The following is a 6,000-nucleotide window of genomic DNA, read 5'->3' as shown; positions in this document are numbered from 1 at the left end:
TGCGGGAGTCTTTCAACCGCCGCGGAAATCGATTTGAATGGCCCGGAGTCTAGACGCTAGTGACTGGGAACTGAGAGAGCAGGTCACGTGGTGGCTGGGTTTACCTAGGCTAGCAATGTGTCCCCTGAGAGGGAAGGGTGTGTGTGTGTGTGTGTGTGTGTGTGTGTTGTGTGTGTGTGTGTGTGTGTGTTGTGTGTGTGTGTGTGTGTGTGTGTGTGTGGTTATTTATGTGTGTTTGTGTTTGTGTGTGTGTGTGTGTGTGTGTTGTGTGCGTGTGTGTGTGTGTGTGTGTGTGTGTGTGTGGTTATTTATGTGTGTTTGTGTGTGTGTGTGTGTGTGTGTGTGTGTGTGTGTGTGTGCGTGCGCGGATGTGTTTGTGTGTTTATGTGTGTGTGTGTGTGTGGTTATGTGTGTGTGCATGTGTTTGTTTGTGTGTGTGTGTGTGTGTGTGTGTGTGTGTGCATGTGTTTGTGTGTGTGTGCATGTGTGTGTGTGTGTGTGTGTGTGTGTGTGTGTGTGTGTGTGTGTGTGTGTGTGCGTGTGTGTGTGTGTGTGTGTGTGTGTGTACTATGCGTAGAGCTTCCTGGACTATTCTGAGACGTGTTATTAACGAGAGCTGCCTGAGTCTGAAACTGAACTGGCAGTAGGATGCACTGCTTAAAATGTTATGCGTCCTCCAGACAGACTTGGACCACCATCTAACACAAAACAGTCACCATTATCTTTGTTTTTGTGTGTGTAGCCTATTTGTAAATTATTGCATTTCTACTTACCAATTTTAAATTCCTTGCTGGCCATCAGGATCTCTGCGTTAGGAATGATTGGAGGAGGCAGGCAAAACTGCAATCTGTAGGCTTTATTGAAAAGAATCCAAAATGTGAACAGAGTCAAATTATATGTAGAGCATGACATTTGGAAGTAAGATCAAGTAATCTACTTTACAGACCTTGGTAGTTGATATGAAACAGTCCGCCTTTTTCTGTGTTACTACGGAAACGTATCAGCACCTGATTGGATGTACTGCTGGGCGGGTCATTGGGCTCTCCGTCGGCGAAGACGCCCAGTTTCCTGGCCGTCTCCTGTGGGCCGTCCCTAAACGGAGAAAAAGGGTAACGCATCAACTAGATGCAACTTTGATTGGACAGTGACGATAATTCACCCTGGGGATTTTCTGTCCGCAGCCACTAGCCTACAGTAGTACTCACCCTAAATCCACCATGGAAGCACCTAGAGGCTCTGCGATGTGTATCTGTCAGAAGCCCAAACCATGCCACATGCCAGATTATATTCAAGCATCTTGCAACAGCAGAATAGCACCAAGCTGCTCTCACTTCATCATACCCAAAACAATTACCCCGGGCTGCTCTGGGTGATTATGTCGAAATCAGGTAGAGATGACAGATACGCGTGGAAAGACGATGCTGGATGGTGCTCTTTCCGCTAAGTGGCGGCCAACGGGAGTGTATCTGGAAGCTGTGGCCCAGCCTTGGCACTCCCCCGGCGTGGGCACGCCAGCCAGATTCCTGCCACCACCATTCAGCTTAAAAACCATGTGTCTTTGGCTGTCAGACTGGGCCTGGGAGATTACAAGCAGCTCTGGAAACGGCTGGCTAGGGACCGCCGCCTCACAGCACACTCTGGCCAAGCCGCCATTACGGGGCCCATTTCCTTGGCTCAGTAGTTCAATGGATAGACACACAGCGGTGGTAACTGGAAACTGGGGAACACAATACCCTCCATGTTGGCTCTGGATGAGCTTATTGGGAAGGATCAACACAGTTGGGGCTGTTTGGAAAAAGAGCCACAATAGGACAGAAAGTGGACATGTTGGACGACTTGGTGACGTAAACTCTGGGATGAGAATCATTGCAACACTATCTTACAAGCAGCTCCATCAGCATGTGGTTGTGCATTTTATTATACCATCTGCAAAAGATAGATGGCGCCCCACACCATGTGGACCTGTGGTGTGGACCGTGTCAGGTTGCCAGGTTGCCCCACACCATGTGGACCTGTGGTGTGGACCGTGTCAGGTTGCCAGGTTGGCTGACAGTCAGCTCACTGAGAGCGGGGACCTTTGGAGGGTGTCTCGGGGAGAGGGGATCAACTGGGACTGGCAGCCATCATGCATATGGCCGTGCATTACAGAGGTGATGATGAAAGGAAGCTTTGGCTCTCGACAGTCGGTCAGGCACGAAGAAATACACCTACCAAGCAAACCCCCTGATAGCAACAGAAACACATCAACACACAGCACAAACACACACACACACACACACACAGGTCCACTGACCCACACACACAGCAGGAGAAGGAAACCTATCCCACTGTACTCCTAAGCACTGATTGGCCCTTAGACCATGACTAAAATACAACGTTATGGTAAAGTACAGGTGCCTAATTTTGCTGCTTATTATGACCTTAAGCATTTCTTCATTACTCTACATGTTACTGTTACTGTATGTATGCAATGTCATTACATGTTAGCGTTCTCTGCACTGATGTGTGTCCTAGTTGCAAATTCTCATGCAAACTTAAGGCAATATCGCTTAACTCATTTCCTTGAAGTTACACATGTATGCACATTTTCTGATTCTGTCTGATCATTATGCATCCAATTATGGAGGGTAGTGAATGTGAGGCGTAGAAAAATCATATGAGAAAGCAGACATAAATTGGACAAAGGGGATGGTGGTGAGCAAATGGCATATGTGATTGAATGCACGTATGTCACTCTGTGGCATTCGTGCAGTCAAAAGCTAAAAGCAGCGTGTACCCACATGTGCAGCATCTATTGAAAGGAACACGAGATGCAGAGCCACATACAGAATCCTGGGAATGGAGAGAAAGGAGGGAGCAGGGAAACTATGATGAGAGGCACATAGCGGATTAGCTAAATGGACCTTGACTCTCGCGCTTTCAAGTGATAGAGAACTGGCCCCAGAGACGGGTCAAAAAGAAAGATGGAGGCTTGAAGAGAAGGAGTGGGAAGCGATTGGAAAGGACACAATGTGGAGGTGATGATAAAGAGAAGAATGGAAATCCAGAGGAGTAGCAAACATTTCTATGGCACTGAAAAACGGCATTGAGAGGAGCCAGTTCAGCATCTCGCTAAGCTGGCCTTGACATTTTGGCTTGGCTATTGCTGGCAAACATATTGAGATATCAGTTCAGTTTGCCCACAAATGAAATTGAACATTTTCTCTGTTATTTCCCCCCTTCTACACAAGGGCACACAGAAATGGATTAAATAAAGGCCTGTTATAGTGCGCATCAGTAACACAGTCTCACTTGGTAATAACACTGTCATGCACTCAGTAACACAGTCTCACTTGGTAATAACACTGTCATGCACTCAGTAACACAGTCTCACTTGGTAATAACACAGTCTCACTCAGTAACACAGTCTCACTTGGTAATAACACAGTCTCACTCAGTAACACAGTCTCACTTGGTAATAACACTGTCATGCACTCAGTAACACAGTCTCACTTGGTAATAACACAGTCTCACTCAGTAACACAGTCTCACTTGGTAATAACACTGTCATGCACTCAATAACACAGTCTCACTTGGTAATAACACTGTCATGCACTCAGTAACACAGTCTCACTTGGTAATAACACTGTCATGCACTCAGTAACACAGTCTCACTTGGTAATAACACTGTCATGCACTCAATAACACAGTCTCACTTGGTAATAACACTGTCATGCACTCAGTAACACAGTCTCACTTGGTAATAACACTGTCATGCACTCAGTAACACAGTCTCACTTGGTAATAACACTGTCATGCACTCAGTAACACAGTCTCACTTGGTAATAACACTGTCATGCACTCAGTAACACAGTCTCACTTGGTAATAACACTGTCATGCACTCAATAACACAGTCTCACTTGGTAATAACACTGTCATGCACTCAATAACACAGTCTCACTTGGTAATAACACTGTCATGCACTCAGTAACACAGTCTCACTTGGTAATAACACAGTCTCACTCAGTAACACAGTCTCACTTGGTAATAACACAGTCTCACTCAGTAACACTGTCTCACTTGGTAATAACACTGTCATGCACTCAGTAACACAGTCTCACTTGGTAATAACACAGTCTCACTCAGTAACACAGTCTCACTTGGTAATAACACTGTCATGCACTCAATAACACAGTCTCACTTGGTAATAACACTGTCATGCACTCAGTAACACAGTCTCACTTGGTAATAACACTGTCATGCACTCAGTAACACAGTCTCACTTGGTAATAACACTGTCATGCACTCAGTAACACAGTCTCACTTGGTAATAACACTGTCATGCACTCAATAACACAGTCTCACTTGGTAATAACACTGTCATTCACTTGGTAATAACACTGTCATGCACTCAGTAACACAGTCTCACTTGGTAATAACACTGTCATGCACTCAGTAACACAGTCTCACTTGGTAATAACACTGTCATGCACTCAGTAACACAGTCTCACTTGGTAATAACTCTGTCATGCACTCAGTAACACAGTCTCACTTGGTAATAACACTGTCATGCACTCAATAACACAGTCTCACTTGGTAATAACACTGTCATGCACTCAGTAACACAGTCTCACTTGGTAATAACACTGTCATGCACTCAGTAACACAGTCTCACTTGGTAATAACTCTGTCATGCACTCAGTAACACAGTCTCACTTGGTAATAACACTGTCATGCACTCAGTAACACAGTCTCACTTGCTAATAACTCTGTCATGCACTCAGTAACACAGTCTCACTTGGTAATAACTCTGTCATGCACTCAGTAACACAGTCTCACTTGGTAATAACACAGTCTCACTCAGTAACACAGTCTCACTTGGTAATAACACTGTCATGCACTCAGTAACACAGTCTCACTTGCTAATAACTCTGTCATGCACTCAGTAACACAGTCTCACTTGGTAATAACTCTGTCATGCACTCAGTAACACAGTCTCACTTGGTAATAACACAGTCTCACTCAGTAACACAGTCTCACTTGGTAATAACACTGTCATGCACTCAGTAACACAGTCTCACTTGGTAATAACACTGTCATGCACTCAGTAACACAGTCTCACTTGGTAATAACACAGTCTCACTCAGTAACACAGTCTCACTTGGTAATAACACAGTCTCACTCAGTAACACAGTCTCACTTGGTAATAACACTGTCATGCACTCAGTAACACAGTCTCACTTGGTAATAACACTGTCATGCACTCAGTAACACAGTCTCACTTGGTAATAACACAGTCTCACTCAGTAACACAGTCTCACTTGGTAATAACACAGTCTCACTCAGTAACACAGTCTCACTTGGTAATAACACAGTCTCACTCAGTAACACAGTCTCACTTGGTAATAACACTGTCATGCACTCAGTAACACAGTCTCACTTGGTAATAACACTGTCATGCACTCAGTAACACAGTCTCACTTGGTAATAACTCTGTCATGCACTCAGTAACACAGTCTCACTTGGTAATAACACAGTCTCACTCAGTAACACAGTCTCACTTGGTAATAACACTGTCATGCACTCAGTAACACAGTCTCACTTGGTAATAACACAGTCTCACTCAGTAACACAGTCTCACTCAGTAACACAGTCTCACTTGGTAATAACACAGTCTCACTCAGTAACACAGTCTCACTCAGTAACACAGTCTCACTTGGTAATAACACTGTCATGCACTCAGTAACACAGTCTCACTTGGTAATAACACAGTCTCACTCAGTAACACAGTCTCACTTGGTAACACAGTCTCACTTGGTAATAACACAGTCTCACTCAGTAACACAGTCTCACTCAGTAACACAGTCTCACTTGGTAATAACACAGTCTCACTCAGTAACACAGTCTCACTCAGTAACACAGTCTCACTTGGTAATAACACTGTCATGCACTCAGTAACACAGTCTCGCTTGGTAATAACACTGTCATGCACTCAGTAACACAGTCTCACTTGGTAATAA

The 6,000-nt window shown here is 44.6% G+C and overlaps 1 pseudogene across 1 annotated transcript in view; it reads left to right on the top strand.

Moving 5' to 3' along the window:
• Positions 1-1,939: 1,939 nt before the first annotated feature.
• LOC310800863 (myosin-11-like) overlaps positions 1,940-6,000 on the top strand; it is a 40,586-nt pseudogene continuing 36,525 nt past the window's right edge. Inside the window, exon 1 of the transcript in view lies at positions 1,940-2,041. The product of the transcript in view is annotated as a myosin-11-like (transcript). The remainder of the gene's footprint in view (positions 2,042-6,000) is intronic.

The sequence above is a fragment of the Poromitra crassiceps genome, assembly GCF_964638095.1.
Source record: "Poromitra crassiceps genome assembly, contig: HAP1_SCAFFOLD_129, whole genome shotgun sequence".
NCBI lineage: Eukaryota > Metazoa > Chordata > Actinopteri > Beryciformes > Melamphaidae > Poromitra > Poromitra crassiceps.
Note: the sequence above shows the minus strand (reverse complement) of the source record. Positions and strands in the feature narration are given on the sequence as shown.